The following is a 21,879-nucleotide window of genomic DNA, read 5'->3' on the forward strand; positions in this document are numbered from 1 at the left end:
GGTGGGAGGGAGCCCGGGCCTGGCCCTGGGCTGGGGGAGGGGGTGGGCGCATTTGCACAGAGATCTTTCCTTTGCCCTGGCACCATCTACGGGCGGGGAAGGCAGGGCTCGAAGCCTCGCCATCTGGGGCCAGCCCTCTGCGGCGCAGGGACAGATGTCTCCATCAGAGGCTCAGCTCCGCCCTGGGTGGAGAGGAGAGGGAGACACAGGCGTGGGCTGAAGCTGGCGGCGAAAGAGGGTCAGGTTCCTAAATTTGCGCCTTTTCCTGGAGCCGCTTTGGGCAGGACTCGCTTGCCGAGATGGCAAAGGCGCGAGCGAATCGCGGCGGTCCGTGGGCCTTGACCTTGGCCTCCTTTTCTGAGTGGCAGAGCCTTAGATGACACTGCTGTGTTTTGGCACTGAGACCTCAAGGCGGTGGGCAGCAGGGCAGGCTATAGGCAGGTTCCGGAACCGGGCGAGGGGTGCGCTCTGGTTCGCGCGTCTGTGGAGTGCTTGCGAAAGGGCTGTGCGCGCCCTTCTGCGGGCGGCCAGGCAGGCATTTTCGCGGGGCCTGAGAGGCGCGCAAGGTGGTTCAAACCACCCTTTCCCCCCAGAGTCGAGGCAGGACGTTTGGGAAGGGATCAGAGAAGACTGCAATTGAAAATAACCCGGGACTTGGAAGCGTTTTGGCAGAAGATCAGAGCCCCAAGGTGGAGGTAGAGAGCTGCGACCTCTGGCGCGTGCGCGGGCACTGTACCATCCCCAGATTAACTTCTTACCCGCCACCAGTGTCTCTTCTCATAGTGGATGTCGCAGTTGGAATCCCCCTGCAACCCCATTCCCCAAGCGCCCAATCTGCCGCTCTGGATAGACTGGTGGGGAGAGAAGACCCAGCACTGGTCGGTCTCAGTGCCCCAGAGAGGGGGGCCTTCCTTTCTGGGGTGTGAGCACCTCGTTCCAGTCACAGCAACCGGGGATGGGTCTGCTTCACTCCGGAGCTCACACTACTGGGAGGGTTTGGTTCTGACGGGATGGGGCCGCTCCTACCTGGCCCAGAGCTGTCCAGATTCTCATCCCCATGGCGCCAAAGGGCTTTGAAACATTCAGCTGCCAAGTTCAAAGCAGAAGCAAGTTTCTGCTCCCATCCCTGGGCTGCACGCGGGGTTATGAGCAGATGTTGGTCTTAGTTCAACTTTATAGCCCCAAACAGGAGGCAGGGATCCAGGAATGTCAGAACTCCCTCCCCAACCCCTGTTCCATGACAGTAAATGCCACTCAGCTCTCTTGTCAGGTGTTAGTCTGAGCATGTAGTCTTTTAGTGAATCCCAAGAGGAAAAAAAGGAAGGAAGGAGAGGAGTAAAAAAAAAGATGTAAGTTAAGAGGAAATGAGAGAAAAGATGGTAAATGAGGTAAAAGGAAAGGTTGGTTAAAAAAAAAAAGAATGACCTCTAGCTAACTGTTTTTCCTCCTTGTCCCCCTTGAGAGGAAAATGGTGTTTTCGGAGCCATGGAGTTTGCCCAAGAACAAAGCCTTCCCCAAGTTCTCTGGCCGTGGCGGGTAGTGGATGCCTGTTGGGGCACATGAACTAACTTGCTTCTCAGATCCCCAGTTCCAGACCCACAGCCACATGCAAACACCTGCCCCCCCGCCCCCCTCCCCCGGTTCTACCCCAGGCTTCACTCAGGAGCTGGTCAAAGCCCCAGAAGGCCCAGGGCCCCCTCTGCACCCCCTGCAAGAGATTCTGTTCAGCACGGAATCGGGCTGGGAGGTGGGCGCAGGGAGCCAGGCTGGGCACTTGGTGCTCCCTTAGGTCGCTCTGCTTTTAGGCATCTGCTAGTCTCTGGTGGGATCTTAGAACTTGGGAGCTTCCTGGGCTCAGTGAAGGCAAATGCACTTGCCTGGAGCTCTGGGTAGCTCTCCACACCTCTGCTGTGCCCCGCCCCCACCCTTCCAGTCCTCCCTCCTGCCAGCAGGTTCTTTCTGTTCTGTCCTTAGTGTCCTACTGCGTGGCCTCCGGACACTCTGGGGCTTTACCTGCAGGTGGAACTCTAGGTGGGAGCACCTTGCAGTCCCTTCCTCAGTGTGAGTAAAGGTGACATCCCACCATCCAGACAAAACTAGGGGACTCACTTGGTGTGTATGGAAGGAGAAGAGGGCAGAGAAAGGGGGCCTGTTTGTTTCCAAATGAACTAGTGCAAGGGAGAGAAACTCCCCACTCTCTCCAAAATAGCTTCTGTTTTCAAGGAACTCGGGCAAGTGGCAGGACATGGGACTGTCCTTTTACAAATCCTTCAGGTCTGTGACTGTCTAGAAGCCCCGAGAAGAGGGGATGAGAGGGACACAGTGCAGGAGGGTTGGGCAGAAGCGGCCACCTGTGCCACCTGTGAGCGGGCCCTGCTCTTCTTTGATGCTGTAAACTTAATGAGGTTATAGCTGTTTTAGGAAGAATCAGAGCATAAACACCTGACCCGGCCCTAAGTCGTGCTTTTCGTTTTGAGCTGCTGTGTCACCAGGGATGGGGTGATCACCTTGAACCACCCCAGACCAAGAGAGGTGCATGAGCGAGTCCCTGTCTTCTCAAGCCTCACCTCCACCCCGTTAGCCCCCATGCTGTCCTCTCTGCAGTGTGGCTGGGCCATCGGGGGACTAAAATGGCACGAGAAGCAACCGCGTCACCCCTCACCCTTTCCCCAGCTGGACCTCTGGCTTGGAAAAGAATTGCTCTGCTGGGTGTGTGTGGAGGGAAAAGACAACGGCAACTTTTCTGAGAGCTGGAGCAATTGCCTTCCATACCCCCTCCATCTTCCAGCCGTGGGCTGATTCCTAAGCTGCGTGTCCTTATAGAGATTTCCCTTCCTGAGAAGTGAGAGCTTAAAGGAGCTGAGTACAGTCTCCTTCCAGGATTTCATTTCATGATTAAGTTTACAGCATATCTGGGCAAAGAGCTGAGGCCTGAAAGGGAGGGAATGAGGGAGAACCCAGAAAAGAACAGTGACTCTGTTAGACAAGGAATGCCCACGGTTTCCTTATATGTCTCACCGATGAAACTCCATTTTCCCCTAAAGAGAAGGAATCGAGTCCTCAGCTTCTGCGAGTATTTTCACGTATGTTCAGATGTATACACTGGGCCGGGCATCTTTCAAACCTGGCCATTGAATACAAGTGCTACCTGCTAAGTCTTCTGTGCATGCTTCTACCTAACTTGACTCTGACTTGAAACACTGCACAAGCGTTTATTTTCCTCAAGTTCTTGTTCACCTTCAACAGGTTGGTTTCAGTATTTCTCAAGTTTCCTTAAAATAACAGGGCACGAGCCAGATAGGGGCAGCCTCATGGGACAGGATTATTTGCACTGCAATTCTCCAGGTAGTTCTAGCTAAAACCACCCCTACTTTCGCCTAAATGAGACACATACTTGAGACGAAAGTGAGTGTCATTTTTTTAAACCAGAATTATTCAAATATTTGATTTTTTTTTCTTTCTGCCTGTTTGGGATAAACTTGGTCATATGAACATTTAAACAGACATGTCATAAAAGATAAACATGACTTTTTATGTAGAAATTGTCTTTGAGATTTAGAAAAAGGAGCTCAGGTATATAATATAATTTCAGGACATTGTATCTTTGAAATTCATCGCCAACTAGATTTATGATCAGAACTTTCCATTACCTTCGGCATGCTTGTTTAGGATTAGGTCCTCTGGTGTAACCGAATCTGCCATCAACCGCTTAACAAGTACATGTTCAAATGAGATGTTTTCCAAATGTAAACCATTTTCAACATTTGCCTTTGTATAATCTGGTTGGCAGGCAATTTTGCAGCCCAGAAAAATTAAGTTTGAAGCATAGAGTATATTCTACAGACCCATTTATATAGCCTCTGTTTTATTGTTAACATTTTAGTACTGACTCATGTATATAACCTCTGTTAAGATTATCGTAATTAAAAAGACACTTATTTTCAGGAGGAAATATGTCTTTGTTTGGGGGGAGGCTTATTGAATAATTAGTTTTCCTCCAGTGTTCTTTCTTTTTCTTTTTTTTAAAAATAGAATTGATTGGGGTGATATTGGTTCACAAAATTATACAGGTTTCAAGTGTACAACACAACACCATCTGCCCACTGCATCCTGTGCCATTGCCCCAAGCAAAGCCTCATTCAGTCCCCATCTCCCCCTCTTTACCTACCTTCAGCCAGCCCCCACCCCCTTTCCTCTGGCCATCCTCACACCGTAGTCTGTGTCTATGTGTTATGTATATATGTTTTTTGGCTAATCTCTTTGCCTTTTTTCATCCATCCATTCCCCTCCCCTCTGACAGCTGTCAGTCTATTCCAAGTCTCCATGCCTGTTTCATTTTTGTTCATCAGTTCATTTTGTTCATTAGATTCCACATGTAAGTGAGATCACATGGTACTTGTGATATATCATAGTTTCCTATTTGCTTATGTAAATGAAGGGACAATTCAAATGACTGATTTATGACAAATCCTATCCCTCCTCACACAGAGTTATCAATAATCTATTATTTAAAAATAAACATGTACTATCCTTTGGAAGGGAGAAGGATCTCAAGGTATTCATTCACCAGTGATGCCCATGGTTGGCAAACCGCGGCTCTTCCACAAAATACCACGTGCGGGCACACACATACAGTGCAATTGAAACTTGGTGGCCCATGCGCAGAAGTCGGTATTTTGTGGAAGAGCCATACTCAAGGGGCCAAAGAGCTGCATGTGGCTCACGAGCCGTGGTTTGCCGAGCCACAGTTTGCCGACCACTGGGCTAGACTGTTGACAAGAAATGTTTGGAAGGGGAGATGAGATGTAACATCAGAAAAGTTGAACTTTCGGCTGGCAATGTGACAAGCCGAAAATGCATTGAAGAGCAAAGGCCTAATGGTAAATGACCCCATGAAATAAAGGGAATAGGGACAACTTGTCAGCCAGCCATGCACCTCCTTAAAGGCGGCATTTCACTGCTTAGGATCAGCTGGGAGATATGCTGTGTGACGTTACTTAGTATGGGAAGAAGAAGCTTCTTGCTTTCCCTACTTGGGGTTTAAGCTGGTATTGTTTTTCTTTTTTTGAGTAAGGTATAATTCCAGATACTACAAAATTTGGCATTTGAGCCATTTGAAGGCCTACGGTGTGAATGGCTTTTTACTACATTCACAATGATGTGTAACCATCACCACCACTTAAGTCCATAATGTTGTCGTCATCCCCAAAGGAAACCCTGTACCATTAAGCAGTCATTCCCCATGGGTTTGCCTGTTCTGGACACTTGATAACTTAAATAATTTAACATTTGGCCTTTTGTGTCTGGTGTCTTTCACTCAGCATAATATTATCAAGGGTCATTCCTGTTGTAACATATGTCATGACTTCATTTCTCATATTTATTATGGCTGAGTAATATGCAATTTTATGGATATATCACCTTTTGTTTATATACTCCTCAGTTGATAGACATTTGTTTTTTTTCTACTTTTTGGGCTATTATGAATAAGGCTGCTAGGAACATCCATGTATAGGTCTTGTTTGAGCATACATTTTCAGATCTATTGGTTATCTTCCTAGGACTGGAATTGCTGGGTAAAATCATAACTCTATGTTTAACTTTTTGAGGAATCACCATACTGCTTTCCACAGTGGCTGTACCGTTTTATAACCATATGTGTGAGGGTTCTGATTTCTCCACATCTTTGCCAGCATTTATTTTATTTTCCATTAAAAAAAGTATAGCCATACTAGTGGATGTAAGAGGTACTGCACGGTGGTTTTGTTTGTATATTTTGAATGACTAATGATGCGATGCATCTTTTTGTGTGCTTATTGGGCATTTAAACATCTCCTTTGGAGAAATGTCTCTGCATGGTCTTTGCCCATTGTTTAGTTGGGTTGTTTATCTTTTCATTGTTGAATTGAAGATTGGACCCTTATCAGATATGTGATTGCAAATATTTATATTTTTTCCCAGTCTCTGGGTTTTTCACTGTCTTGATAATGCCCTGCAGTTCATAAAAATTTTTGATTTTTGATAAAGTCCAGTTTAACAGTAGTTGTTTTAATCATTCCTCAGATTAAACACAAAACAAAACATTAAAGTGCCAAACTTAAAAAGAGAAAAGACTCTTTCGTAATGTCCAGATGACGACTTTATCAAATACAGATTATCAGGGACTACCTAAGGGTTCTGCTGTTGTTCTAGAAAAGGAAACAGCTAGTGCTACCTTAACCTTGATCTCGAAGAAGTCCTAGGTTATCCAGATAAGTTGTCACCCCAGGTGAATGCGATCTTTTATCTCAAGATGACAATAGTTGAGTGTGTGTTTTTAAATTATCACTATCAAATTCATCTACCAAGAAATTTCAAATAGCCTCCCATGTTTAAATAACATTAAGGATCTGCTTTAAACCAACAACAACCAGGAAGATGGAAAGGTTGACAGGGTGTCCCTCACTTAGCCATGTCTAACCCAGCCACACACAGGCCTGTGTGTCAGCTGATATACTTGTAAGGTTCCTGGGAGAAAGATCTTGGAGTCAGACACAAGAGAAACTAAATCATTGCAAAATATGTTACAAAACAAAAATTAGGAAAGCAGTAAGACTATAAATGGACAGTATTGGATGTAAAGGCTTTGCCTGTTCTCTCAAATTGGCTGTTTTGGGGCAATTGATTTATGAATTAAAAAATAACCAAACAATGGTTGAATCAGATCTTCATCTTATTTAATTATTTGGCTGTTGAGTAAGAAGGCTTATGGTGAACACTGATTAGACATCTCTCATTCCGCCCATCAGAAGTCTTGGGCAGATTCTGCATCTGTCATTTTATGGGGTGTACTATTGGGCAACTCCCTCGACACGTTCTAAGTGTCCATGTGCAAACCTCCTGCACAAGCCACATGCACAGCTGTCATCCCAATTTTTGAACAAAGGTTAATTATTATTAATGAGGATGCTTGATACACAAGAACCTTACTTTTGTAAAGATACAGATGGTAACCAAAGCATTTACTCCAGAGATTTTCCCACTCCAGAGGGAGGAATCCATTTTTTGAAGGCCTGGTACCAAGCAGATGAAATACTGTAATACTTGGTGTGTAGTGGCCAGTGTCACATAGCTTGGACCTCTCTACAATTTGGCCAATACTGTGTCATGAGTTCGAGCCAGATGTTCTGTGGAACAGATCACCAGACTGATTGGCATGGATGAGCCCAGCACAATGGGTCCAGCCCTGGTTTCCATGTTTTTAAATAATCAGCAGAAACCCTTCGTGTGTCGAACTAAAACAGCTGTGAGTTTAATGATTCATTGCACAGTGTGTATCAAGTACCTGCTAGGGTTTGGGGCAGAGTTTTACAAATGCTTTCTCATTATACAAACCTACGATGTGGATAGAGAGGTGGCTAGCTAGTGGGTAGGTTAAGAGACCATTTATGAACCCCACAGGGATGGAAAGTGAGGTTAGAGATTACTGCCCTTGACCTCACAAGTAGTGAGGGTGCAGATCCCAGCCTTGAGCCCAAGCTTCTGATATCACGTCGAGGGCTCCTCCTCTACGACGTCTCTTGATCAGCATTTCAGAGCGTGGGTTCCACCTGAACACCTACATCAGAATGACTTGGGATATGTGTGTACAATGCACAGTCCTTGGCCCTGCTCTAGAAATACTGAATTCCTAGGACTCATCATGTTAATAGTTCTCGCCAAAGCTTTTTATACACACTAAATTTTAAGCATAGCTGGTCTCAATACTAAAAAAAAAAAATCTGAAAATATTTGATTAGGTTAATTTGACACGAAGAAAAGATAGACTGAGAAGCATAGGGAAAAAAATAAATGCCAATGCATTCTTAATAGTTCTCTTACAAATTGGGGTTTCAATAAGAGATTCATAGGGGTCGATGCATTTGGGGAAGTTGTCTTATTTGAGGTATTCTGTAGAAGTAAGATGTTTTTATCACATAGCTTTATCAAGCGTATTCTGTGGGGCCCTACGTCCATGGATGGCCCGCATCTGCAGCCCTGGTATACATGTGGGGTGTATTATAAAAAAGGGAATCCCACTGCATCCCTTCCCCCAGGGTAGGTTTGCTCTGACTTTAAATAACTAGTGTCCGGGCTGTCTTCAGAGGTTGGACTTGGTGTGAACTTGAACATGGAGGGGATCCTGGGTGTGTCTCTGGTCTCTCGGCTGATAATTGTTTCAGGATCCTCCACACATATGAGGCCATTGGGGCTCATTTGGTGAGCATTGAACATCTTAGTGGGGGACCCATGTCAGTCCCCCACACGGAAGGCTATGTATTATCTGAGGGACACCAGCCTTTGGCTAGGTGTTTGTAATATGATTATTTGCTAAAACATACTTCCTGTCCGTGCATTGCCTACTTTTATGAAGAAGGTTGTGGGGAAAAGGAAGATATAGGCATTTTCAGTGGGCTGGCCAAGTCCAACTACTCTTAGGTTCTTCCTTTGTTCTTCGTCTTTTCTTCAGTGGCTTTCTCTAAACAGAACAAAGTGACTTGGCAACCACACAGATAACTCAGAGGCGTGTGTTCCCCTGATGGATGGATTTAAATAGTTGGGTTGTTGACAGTTATCAAATTACCCAGAGAGCAGCCACATCACCACCTCGATTCCCGCCCTGCGAGTTCTTGAAGAAGCCTCTTCAGAGCTGTTTGTTTTTCTTGGTTATCATAATGTTTAAGGATACGTTGCTTTATTGTTTGTTAAGTACATGGTTTATTCATAAGCAGGTCTTACCACCCATGCTTGCTCAGGGATATACAAAGTGAAATAAAGAAATGTCACAGTACAAGAGTCTTCACCTTTTCATTCTTTGTTAGGAGGTGCCAAATCACTAAGTGTTGGTCTCTTCCATTCAAAGTCTAAATTCAGCTACCTCTGCTCATCTCCTTGAACAATTAGAGTTAAATGCAGTTACTGTCTTCAGGGAGCTTACAACTTAGGCTCAAAGGTAGTCAGGAAGGGTAAGGACATACATTGTTACAACACCAAAGAAATATCTGGTAAGTGCTAAATAAGTTAAAAGCACGGAGATGGTGGTTCCATGGGGTTCTTGAATCTGGCCATGAGGAATAGGAAATACTGAGTACAGGAGATTGCTGTGAGATTGGTCTTTAAAAATGGGTAAAGGTGGCCCAGCCAGTGTGGCTCAGTGGTTGAGTGTCAACCTATGAACCAAAAGGTCACCAGTTCAGTTCCTAGTCAGGGCACATGCCCGGGTTTTGGGTTTGAACCCCGGTACGGGGCGTGTAGGAGGCAGCCAAATGATGATCCTCTGTCATCAGTGTTTCTATCTTTCTCCATTCCTCTATCTCTGAAATCAATAAAAACATATATTTTTTTTAAATAGGTAGAGGTGGAATCAGAGTAGAAAAAAAAAGAAATGAGCTTAGGGTGTTTTATATAAAGGCAAGAATATGAGTAAAGACTCAGAAGTGGGAAGAGAGAAAGCCTTTTTGGGACACAGTAGAAGTATATTTAGGATGGAGAAAAAGGGGGAACCAACAGGAAAGAAGTTAGGACCTAACCATTAGACATTCAGCTCCACAAGGGTAGGGTCCATATCTCTCTCTGCTCCTCACACCCAGTGCTTAAACACAATGCCTAAAAGGGACAGATATTCCACAAAATTCATGGAAAAAAGGAAACATAACAAGGAAAGAGCGATAAACTGCTTGGAGGAGAGTTGGGGTAATGTCACAGAAGAAGAGTTGTCAGCTGTATTGGGTCTTTAAAAACATGTCATCATTTGGTAGGCAGAAGGAACACATGAGCAGAGACACAAAGGAACAGAGCAGTGTGACATAGCTCGATGTAACCGAAGCTGCCCGTGTGATCTGCTTGGGGGAGGGGAATAGTCAAGTGTCAGAAATGAGGCTGGAGAGACTCGGGGACAGAACCACAGAGGGCCTTTTGTGCTCTGCAAAGCAATTTGGACCTTTGCCATGGGAAATCACTGAAGGGTTGTAAAAAGGGAGTGAAATGATCATCAGATTTGCATTTTAGGAAAATCACTCTCCTGGTAGTGTGAAGGATGTCCTTGCTAGGTTCATATCGGAGACAGGGTGACCAGTTAGCCGGCCATCCTACAAGTCTGCATGGTAGGAGATGAGGCACAAACCAGGGCAGTCGAGGGGATTTAGTACAGTGGGCAGTCTCAAAGGATAGTTAAGAGATAAAAAATGACCGGCCACAGAACATAAGGTATAAGTAAAAACCAAAGTGGGCCACCCTAGTCTCTGGGCACCAGGGGGGTGGGGTGGGAGGGTGTGGGTGAGGGGAGGGAATGGTGTGGTCATGAACCCAGTTAGGGAGCCACACGAGTGTGGGTAGATGGCTTGGGGGGTTACCTAAAGCGATGAGGTCTAATATCTGAGAGCCTCTGTGCTAGAATGATGATTGTCCTCCAAAGCCCTCCCTCACTTTCAGCTGAGAAAGGCCTGTCCATTTGGACTCTTCTAGATGTCCCTCTGTCTTGGAGACAAGAATGGTCCTTCCTCTGGGTACAGAGAGAGCACCTCTCCCATGAGGGTCTCCTGACTACAGGAGAGAAGAGTGGGGAGGGTCAGAGAGTCCTTTCTGCTTCTGCCACTTTCACAAACTCCTTCAGCTTAAAATACTAAGTATGGCCAGGGACATATTTTGGGGTAGCATGTCCTGAGTCCTATTAGGATATATGAAGGGATTAAATAAAGACCAGGTTTGGTGGGCACTTGGGGTAGGCAATGAGGTACAGGGTGAGGCTCTAGAAATAAGTGGGGACTAGACTCTGAAGAACCTCATAAGCCACGTTAAGGAAGTTTCTCTTTCTTCTAAGAGGAATGGAAAGCCAATACAATGAAATAGAGAAGATCTGATCAGCATTTTTTTTTTAAGATTTCATCTTCTGTGTGAAGAAAGCGAGGGTTAGCCTAGTGCAGTGGTCGGCAAACTACGGCTCGCGAGCCACATACGGCTCTTTGGCCCCTTGAGTGTGGCTCTTCTACAAAATATTGACTTCTGAGCATGGGCCACGAAGTTTCAATCGCACTGTATGTGCACACCCACACGTGGTATTTTGTGGAAGAGCCACACTCAAGGGGCCAAAGAGCCGTATGACTTCTGAGCGGCCACGAAGTTTCAATCGCACTGTATGTGCACACCCACACGTGGTATTTTGTGGAAGAGCCACACTCAAGGGGCCAAAGAGCCTCATGTGGCTCGTGAGCCGCAGTTTGCCGACCACTGGCCTAGTGGATGATGCTAAACTTGTTAGTTCAGGTAAGAGATACTGATATGTTGAATTAGAGTTGTGACCATGGAGATGAAATGATTCATATTTAGGATTACATATGGTAGATGAAGGTGAACGAAGCATCAAGGGTGAATGAGGCCTCAAGGATGGTCCCTGTGTTCCTGGATGGTCAAGATAAGAAACACTAGAAGAAAATGAGTTGGAAGAGTGAATATTGAGGTAGCTTGCGGGTATTTAGGAGCAGTCATTTCACTGTATATTCAGCAAATTTCTATTACTTCACAGAGACCAGATTATAATTACTGTTGTAGCTGTGTCTGTTCCCCTTTATTAGAATGTGAGCTTCTCACAGAAATGGAGCAGCATTTATTATTATTTATTAATCTTATTCATTTTTGTATTCCCATGACCTGTGGCTGTAATTTGCACATAGTATTTGTCCAGTGTTTGTGAATAAACGATCTTACTGACCCCAAAAGCTCACACAATTTCTCCCTCACCAGTAGGAAGTACAAGAAAACACTGGAAAGGCAAGTTGGGGCACAACTGTAGAGTGTTTTAAGTCCCTGGCTAAGGAGTTCCATTATGACACACTGTGTAATTAAACCTTGAGTTTACATTTACTTTCCAATCCAACCTTTGTTTCAAATAATGCTTCTGTTATTTTAAAAACCATTGAATATTTACTCAAGGGACACTCTCTCCTAAGTAAATCAAGTCCAACCAAGCTACCGGAAAAGCAGAGACCATACAATAAAGATGAACTCGGCCCTCATGTTGCAGGATTCAATAAAATTAGGATGAATCTACAAGAAAAAGGTTGGCAGATTATAAAGTAATGTATCCTTGCCTATTTCTTTTCTCCCTCTCTTTTATTTATTTTTGGTATGTTTTTATTGATTGTAGAGAGAGGGGGAGAGAGAGAAATAACATAGATGTGAGAAACATTGATTGGCTGTCTCCTGCATGCCCACTAATGGGGATTGAGCCTATAACTGGGGCATGTGCCCTGACCAGGAATTGAACTGGCAATTCCTCGGTGCATAGGGCGATGCTCAACCACCTGAGCCACACTGGCCAGGGCATCCCTCTCTTTCTTTTCATCACATACCGGAGGTGAGCATTCAGTCATTAGGGCAGATCTAGGGAGGGATTCAGCTATTTGCCTGGTCCATTGCTGGGTTATTTTCACAGCATGGATGTGAAGGAATTCATGTTAAAGGGCTACCACTGTTTCTTGGGGTCAGTATGATAGAACGTTATTTTGAATCTGTTGAATTTAGTTCTAACCATACTAACAGCTACTATCTATGGTGGAAAAAAGTTAACACTATAAATGCCCTGTTTGGGATAGAGTGCACTTAACTTTGGCTTGTGCAAGACCTTTTTTGAATTTAGTTTGTGCACAGTAATGAATGTTGCTGGTTTAGTTTCACCCTTTATTGGTTTCTTTGAAATAGATATTTATAAGGCCCCATACCTCTCTTACCCCCACATGAAGTATGCAGATAATCAAGGCCAGAGTGTGTATTTTTTCCACCTTCATGTGCATTTGGGTGTGTGTGTGTGTGTGAGAGAGAGAGAGAGAGAGAGAGAGAGAGAGAGAGCGCGCGCTTCTTTCTCTTCCTTTGGAAGATTGTATAATCCCTATCTAATGTGAGCAGAGGGGATAGTGGTTGGCCTGAATGAACCCACAGTTCTTCTTGTAGATCTTTTTTTTTAAAATATATTTTATTGATTTTTTACAGAGAGGAAGGGAAAGGGATAGAGAGTTAGAAACATCGATGAGAGAGAGACATCGATCAGCTGCCTCCTGCACACCCCCTCCTGGGGATGTGCCCGCAACCAAGGTACATGCCCTTGACCGGAATCGAACCTGGGACCCTTGAGTCCGCAGGCCGATGCTCTATCCACTGAGCCAAACCGGTTAGGGCTTCTTGTAGATCTTAATGATGAGAATTAGAAGTGAGCATCATGTGACTGATGGCCCAATCAGATTGATTTTCGTGACTTCCTGTGGCAAGCAGGACTAAATATAGCTACAGGCTCCGAGGCCGAGTCTACACAGCGATAAGGGTGAATCTGACAGTTTGTCCAGTAACTTCAGGCCACAAAGATGGCCATGCTGAATGTAGGCCTTCGAGTTGTCCGTGTTTTATGAATAAGGTTTGGTAGAGTGGTTAGGAGCCTAGGATGCAGAATCAAGACTGCCTGGGCTCATTTCTTCCCGTGGACACTTACCAGTGGTATAGCCTTGGTTCTGTTTCTCAGTTTCCCCACATTTAAGATGAGGATAGTAATATACTTACCACATATGGTTGTTGGAAGAATTACCAGCATTGATATTGGGAAAATGCTTTCAACAGGGCCTGATGCATAGTAAGCACTAAATCATTTTTAGCTACTATTATTGCATAGGAAATGCCTAAGATGTGGGCTTTGCAGAGACGAAGATAGATTTGTGAAAGCAAGGTCAGTGCTACTTTTGGTCAAATGTAAAGAATTTTGAACTTTTTGATGAAGCATTAAATACCTGTTACCTACTTAGCCTTTTAAACTGGCTTATTTTAGAGACTGCTTTCTATAAATATTCTCTAAAAGCATCACAAGTATCAAAAATTATTCTAGAGAAGTTGAAGATATCAGTGTCATTGAATGAAGGTTAAAAACCTCAAGATAATTTAGTTCTGGAAAAGAAAGCCAAGGAAAATTTACTAGTCTGGACATGCAAATGGGTTTATTGACAATTAAAATAATATTGCCCAGTCAGGGGTGTGCAGGAGGCAGGTGATCAATGATTCTCTCATCATTGATGTTTCTATCTTCTCTCTCCCTCTCCCTCTCCCTCTCCTGCTCCTGCTCCCTCTTTTTAAAAAATAATAATATCAACTGTTTTGAGGGCACTTTAAAAAATTTTACTTAATTCTTTAATTTCATTTAATTCTTGAATCATTTAATTTTATTTAATCCTCGCACGATCCCAAGGAGCACTGTTATCTGTTTCTTTTCTGTAACTAAACTGAGGCCGAGAATGGCAGTGCAGCCTTTCAAGGGGCCAGCGCTGTGTAGCACAGAATAGGATTGGAACCCAGTAACGACAAAGCTCAGAGCCAGTGTTTTTATCGCTATGACATGTTTCTCTCTCTATTGTGCATAGTAACAGCGATCATCAATATGACATTGAAAACACTTTACATCCCCTGTAAGTTAAAAGTTTTTAAGTCCAAATTATACAGGTAGGAAAATGGAAGCTTAATGAAGTTGATTGATTTGTCCAGAATTATTTGGTTATGGTGTATCCCAGTGATGGCGAACCTTTTGAGCTCGGCATGTCAGCATTTTGAAAAACCCTAACTTAACTCTGGTGCCGTGTCACATATAGAAATTTTTTGCAACCATAGTAAAACAAAGACTTATATTTTTGATATTTATTTTATATATTTAAATGCCATTGAACAAAGAAAAATCAACCAAAAAAATGAGTTCGCGTGTCACCTCTGACACGCGTGTCATAGGTTTGCCATCACTGGCGTATCCCATCTCTAAGGTACCCAATTTTCTAATTTGTTTGTAACCATCTGGAACTAGATGTTCTTGTCAATTCCATACTTACCACTGACCCAGTGGGCGGATAGAGGGAGAAACACCATTAGGAAGGAGATTCAAAGAGGGGGCAAGAGGCGAGGATGTGGGGAGAAAGCAGACTGGTAACTCTCCGTTAGAAAATGTCTAACTTCGTTGCCACATTCTCAGTGGCATGATAACTGTCTCCTTTTATTTTCTGTTTTTTAATGAATGATGTCAAAATTATAACAGAGAACATCTATGTTGGACTTTAATAAGAATATTCTGACAGTATGGGTGTTAAAACACTAAAGGGTTGTGAAGAATTGCTTTACCCGTAAGTTTGTAAAATATGGTATTCATTCCACCTGTTTCCGTGTCATACTGTAAGTGTCATCAGGTCAAAACACTCAGCTTTTGGATAAAATTAGTACAATAGATACCATGGGAGTTATCTTACTTCTTTAAATACATAAGGCAAATCATGGTTTCATATTAGTTTGGTTTGAATTAGTAGCAAATCATTATACTCGACTTGGGAACTTGCCAATGAGACGACAAGCAGAGTTAGGACCTGCCAGTGATTGCCATTATCCGTGCTGTTGGCTTCACCCATTCCTCTTAAGATAAATAAGATATTTATATCCATAAAACGGAAAAGTGCCTGTCTTAATCTATTTTATCTGTAACACCTACACAAAATCCAGACACTTTAACAGGCTGAATGTGAGATCAGGATCTTGGAAAAATACACACATTAATAAACCTTTCATTCAGTCTTCCCTCCTCTCTGTATCCACTTATACCAGAAATTACCATTGAGAAATAGCCCATGGATTGGACAACAGCCTGCTATAAATTCATTAGTTCATTCATTCATTCATTTCTTCATCCATCCATTCATTTCTTCATTCATTCATCAGATTTACAAGACGCAGCTGTTAAATATCAGACACTGTGCTGAGTAGTGAATGAAACGTACAAAAGTCTGTGGGCTAATGCAGCTTATGTTCTAGTGGAGAGACAGTGAACAGTATGAGGAGGTAAATGTATAGCATATAAGGTTATGATAAGTGCTATGAAAATAAGAAAAGGGGAGGGGTTATGAAATGTTTGGGAGGGTGGGAATCAGAACAGGTGGATGGGGAAGGCATCCATGAGAAGAAAGTGACTTTTAACTCCAGACCTGAAGGAAGTGAGGAAGCCAACCCCACGGAAGTCTGGGGGAAGAGCACTCCAGGTGGAGGGAACAGTGAAATCAGAGCTGCCACAGGAGGAGCACACCTGGTATGCTTGGGCAAGGAGGACGGTGAAGCTGGATCACAGAGAACAGGACGATGAGCCCAGGAAATGCAACAGAGAGGTTAGGGGTGGGGGTGATCACTCTACCTAGTTTCTTTTGGATAGGTTAAGATGGTGTATGGTAAAGAATAAGACAAAAAGCCAGGAAAATGTTTTGAAAACTGTGGAGAGAGTTGAATACCAGTTCGAGGTGTTTGTTTTTGATTTGGTAAGGGATGGGGAGGTGCTGAACTTATTTTTTTAGTCACAGCAATAATATTATCAGAGTCAGGAGTGGCATGCTTTAAATAGAGTTCACCTCAAATGGGCCACTCTGTTTATGAAGATTTTTTATCTATATAAGCACATAAATATGTACATATAAATTTCCACAGCCAAAGGAAAAGGTGGTATTTTATGGCATAAAATTATATATTGTTGGCTCTGGCCCAGCAGTCATAAAAATCTAACTATTTCCAAGCATAACATCTTAAATAATTGTATGCAGGCAATACGATGGCCTTGTGCATAAGTAGCTAATACTGAATTTTAGGGGAGTTTTAAAAATATATTTCAGCATTAAGTTTGGGCCTAGAGACAGACCATATATCTGATAGGTTACTTCTCCTTGAACTTCCAGTCCCACTGTCTACAATGAAATATTTGTAGATGCATTTAAATGCAACTGTTAAGGAAAACTTGAACCTTTTCCTATGTCTGTTGCTTAATACAACAAACTTTCCAAACTAGGGCCAAGGAGGAAAAAGTGCAATATCTATGCATAAGTTTTAGCTCCCATGTCAAAGGAGACGACTCGAAATCACTCTCTATCAAGGAAGCGCTGGCATTGAAATCAGACATGAAGAGTTGACTTGTAGTTTGAATGCTGGGTGATGTCACTACTAATAACAACTGCAACCTAAGCTGTTAATTCAAGGCAGAAAAGTTGGAGCCATGCAAAATCTGGTGGGCATGCGCAAGGGGGACCTTATCAAGTGTTCTTGGAAAAAGGAGACTTGTGTACTGTACTGTTATTTACTTATCTCTAATTTTTCTGATATAACCTAACAGAGTGGCAAAATCACCCCCCCCCGTTTTTTCCTTTTGTTTTCTAAGATTAAGCCAGACCATTAACATAGGCCAGAGGATATGGAAATTAGTGAAAGTTTGAGTTCTGCTGTAATATCTCTTCTTAGCTTGCAAAACAGATGCATATAAGGACAGTGATTAATCTAATCAATATACCCAGATCTGATTAACCTGTCTTTGTCTTAAATTTCTCTTTTCCAAGTAGGTGGTAAACTGAGGGAGAAGGAGACCAATTTTTAAAGCATGATAGGCATGTAGAGTGTCGTGAAAGCATAACATTAGACAAAATCTATTGTTTGCCAGTAATTTTTACAGTGTCTTCCACTTCAGAGTGAGAGATGTGAGTTTGGCGCAGTTCAAAGTCAAGCAAAGAAGGTTGTCAAGGTTAAGGCAGTAAGGCTGCAGACCAGGTCATGGTTGTTAGGGGAGGATAACAAAATTCAAAGCCAATGTCCCATGTCAGCAAAACTTCAGGCCAGTCAAGCAACGTGTAACAGGATAGCTGATACTACTAAGAAGATTGCTAAGGGAATTTTTGTTTCAGAAAATCCCTCTCCTGCTAAGTGAGGCTGTTCCTCCCAGAAACTGGGAACTTTTCTTCTGTTATATTCTGTACCTAAGGCAAAACCTATGCCTTTTACTATCCTGTCAAACCAATTCATACTTAACTAAATACTTTCAGGAACTAGTCATAAAAATCACTTTAAAAAAGCACAGAAAAACAACTTAAAACACCGAGGCCAGGTGGTGGTGGTATTGGTGGTGGTGATGTGTGTGCTATAAACCAAGGGCTTTGGAGCTGTGATGGAGCAGGGAGGGTCAACAGACTGGAGGTCTGACCTTCATACTGCTCTTCACTCACAAAACCTCCCTTTGACCTCTTGCATATCTAGATCCCAAGTACCACTACTTCCAGAACAGTGGTTTCTTTGCTTGAAAATTGTTTGACTGTTGTTCAGAGACTATTGCATTTAAAAACTTGCACTAAATCTCAGGATTTCTTTTTTGTCTTTGGAAGAAAACATGGTTTTTTATTCTTAGCAATGAAGCCTACCATTTTGGTTGCCAATATGGGATGGGGCATTCATGTTTAATTTCTACAGACAACCTAATTCACCACAATCTGATTCAGTCCCTGGGACTTACTTCTTAAATAATCATTATATGGCCTCAGGTTTATTTTATTTATCTAGAAAGTGAAATAAGGTGAAGGAGACTCCCTCTAGGAGACACAGCCCAACTTCACATGCTTACAAATCATAGGCCAGAGACACTGAGATTACTAGGATGGGGCAGATACTGGGCTGATCACCCATGAGCAGGAAGTTTAAGCAGGAGACTAGTGCACTGAATCTTTTACCATGGAGACTGGTGGATGCTCCTGTACATCAGGAGAGTCCAGAGACTGGTAGGTGATTGCTATTCCAACCAGCTACAGAGTCCATGGAAGACCAATGAGCAGCGACTATGGCTTTAGGTAGGACCCATGCATGGACCAGCATTCAGGAGCGATTCCAAGGCTCAGGAGGTAAACAGCTCAACCCAAATCTTGGTCCTGCTACTTATTAACTCCTGGCTTGGACCAAGTTATTTAATCTCTCTATATATTCTAAAAAAATAAGATACTGCCTACCTTCTTGGGTTATAGTGCTGCCAAAATAAGAAAGCACTTAGCACGTGCCAGAACCACACTAGGAGTATAACATATGATGACTTAAAATAATTGGTTATGAGGATTATGGCTAGAGCAAAGTGGGGATTTGATGACAGGAAGAAGGAATTCAGTTACTGGAGTTCCATATCCAGTCAGCACAAGACCAGAAGAATGAGGATAATGACATGTTTAGCCTCCTTGGATCACCTCTGTCTAGGGGTCAGGATGGACATTGCTCTTGGAATGGGACTGATTTTGCAGGTGGGTCTGATGGGGTCTTAAGAAATGAGAGGGTCACTGGGACTGGCAATTAGATGATATTGCATTTTAATTATGCAAATGAATTCACCTGAAACCATGCTTCACCCACAATCCTTCCAAAGCTCTTTCCTAGAGACTAAGATGTCATGTGAACTTTCCCCAAGATTTGTTACTCACCATAGAAGGGTCATCGGTAAAGAAGGGTTTTATGATGAATTTCAAATTGTAGAGTTTATGAAATTGTGTTTTGTTGTTGTTGTTGCAAAATGTCAGATCTGACATGTATTATGAATGGGAAAACTGCTGCTTTTCATCACACGGGAACGTCACTGTTTTCTTCCAATTCTCACCAAGCCCAGTGCCCTGTGCCACTCAACACTTGCTGCTCAAGACCCTTGCCTACCTCAATCTCCACTTCAGGACACTCCCATTCTGTGGCTTCAAAGCCTTGCTTGGGGACCAGTCTGCTGATAGGATAATAATATCGCACTCTCACATAGCCCTTTATCAGTTACAAAGTGCTTTGCCCCTTTGATCTAATTTTTATCTCCCCCCTTAACTCTTTTCTCTTATTCCATGGTTGCCTTTTGATTTTGTGGGTTGTGTCTTTTGCTGTGCAGACTCTTGTTAGTGTGATGTAGTCCCACTTGTTTATTTTTGGTTTAAATTTGCTCTGGGGACTTAATGACCCTACAGGTAATTGATACCTTGGACCAAGTTTGGGAGCAGAGAAACTAGAATAAAAGTAAGAAATGGGGCTAATATTTAATTCAGTTTGTATCTTGTCAGTTTGAAATGGTATTGGGCAATTATATTTTTTTAAAAATTTTATTTATTGATTTTATAAAGAGAGGAATGGAGGGAGAGGGTAGGAGAGAAACATTGATTTATTGTTCTACTTATTTATGCATTCAATTGGATGTGTCCAGTTGGGATGTTTTGGACCTAACCATTCATCCCCTTTCCCTCTGCCTTCTCTTTACCAGCAGGTTCCTCTTCCTATAACAAAAGTCAGGGCTCCACAGACACTGGTTGAGTGAAGGAATGCTTGGATGTTAGAGGTTCAGGCTTCGTGTCTGTAGAGTAATGGAAGGTTAACTGGTCAGACTTCCCATGCCAAGCCTGACCTGGCAACAAGCCCCCCAAATAGAGTTCACAGAGAAAACCTGGGGGAGCCTCAGTTCCCGTTCCTGGCCTTCTTTCCCGGGAGTCGGGGTCAGCCTGGCCTGATGTGTTCTCAGAAAGTGCCTGGGCAAGTCTGATGGGCCACCGTTTTGTTACCTACTTCACTGACCAACCAAGGTTGCCTGGGATTGATTGAAAGATGCTATTTTTGTTACATGAAGTGCAGCTGTAAAGGAATGATATTGGTTTTCTTGTGTGAGTCCTAAACCAGCTACGCAGAGGATCTTAAAAGAGGAATCCCAAAATGTTTAGAGCAATCACAGGTAGTTCCATGTCCTCCCCACGTGCCTGTTTTGTAGAGTCATGCTCATTTGGATGTGTGGTTTCTGGTGTGTTTAATAAATACCAGTTTCATGACTAAAAGAGCCTCACTTCACAGATGTGATTCTTCAGGATGGAAGGGAAGCACATGCCCTGGCTGGTTTGGCTCAGTGGATAGAGCATTGGCCTGTGGACTGAAGGGTCCCAGGTTCAATTCTGGTCAAGGGCACATGCCTGGGTTGTGGGCTCCATCCCCAGTAGTGGGCATGCAGGAGGTAGCCAATCAATGATTCTCATCATTGATGTTTCTATCTATCTCTACCTCTCCTCTCCTTTCTGAAATCAATAAAAACATATTTTAAAAAAAGGAAGGAAAGCACACCTGACATGCATTTGCTGTGACGTCATTGAAACGCTCTGTGTTTGGAGAGGAATCGGTTCACTGAGTCATCTTCCGAGTGCCATGCCATCATCACCCGGGCTTACCTTGGATTATTCACAGCACTTTGACCTTGACAGGGAACAGCTCTGCACCGGTGCCAAGCATTGTTAGGACAGAGTGGAGGAGCCCTTGTGAAATGGGGGAGAACCCAGCGAACATGTGCTGTGAACTGCCTTCCGTTAGAATTCTAAGGGACATTTCTCAGAATATAGTTTGACCTGTGGAGAACCTCAACTCGGGCAGTGGTTGACATTGCACTTCAAAGGTCTGCTGAATTTTTATGTATTGGCTTTCTCTGGTCACAGGGAGGAGAGAGGGAGGTGGCATCCCAAAATGCTCATCAAGGAGGTGAGTTATGAAGCCTGAGGTTGGGTTCACTCACGCCACCCTCTGGTGATCACCTAAACACCGATGCTCCAGGGACCATTCCTTGAGGATGGTAGGGCAAATATTAAAGGGAAAATGCAGGTGGTAAGAAGTTGAATGACTTGCCCAAGGTTGCAAAAGCAGGAAGAGGTTGAAATTAGACTCACACTCAAATGTCCTGACTCCAAATTTAATGTTCTTTCCATGACACTGACTTTCCTCTGCTGGTTCAGCAACTGGCAGGGCCACATAACTGAGAACATAGTCATTAACTGTGGCATCAGGTGACATCTTGATTATTTTTTCCAGTTGAACCTGGATGCCAATGAGAACTCTTTCTCCCTTCTGAACCCAGGCGTGAATGCTGCTTATCACACATGGAAAATAGAGAATTGATGTCTAGCCACTTACGCTGTACACGTGAAACTAACATAAAATAATATTGAATGTGAAATAATATTGAATAATTGAAAAATAAAATTAAAAAGAAAGCCTGAAGATGAAAGAACTCCAGAAAACCTT

At 43.3% G+C, this 21,879-nt stretch overlaps 1 protein-coding gene across 1 annotated transcript in view; it reads left to right on the forward strand.

The window, feature by feature from the left end:
- ESRRG (estrogen-related receptor gamma) overlaps positions 1-21,879 on the forward strand; it is a 460,216-nt gene that overhangs the window by 717 nt on the left and 437,620 nt on the right. The gene's annotated exons all lie outside the window — the stretch shown is intronic.

Source organism: Myotis brandtii, unplaced genomic scaffold (assembly GCF_000412655.1).
Source record: "Myotis brandtii unplaced genomic scaffold, ASM41265v1 scaffold612, whole genome shotgun sequence".
Classification (NCBI taxonomy): domain Eukaryota; kingdom Metazoa; phylum Chordata; class Mammalia; order Chiroptera; family Vespertilionidae; genus Myotis; species Myotis brandtii.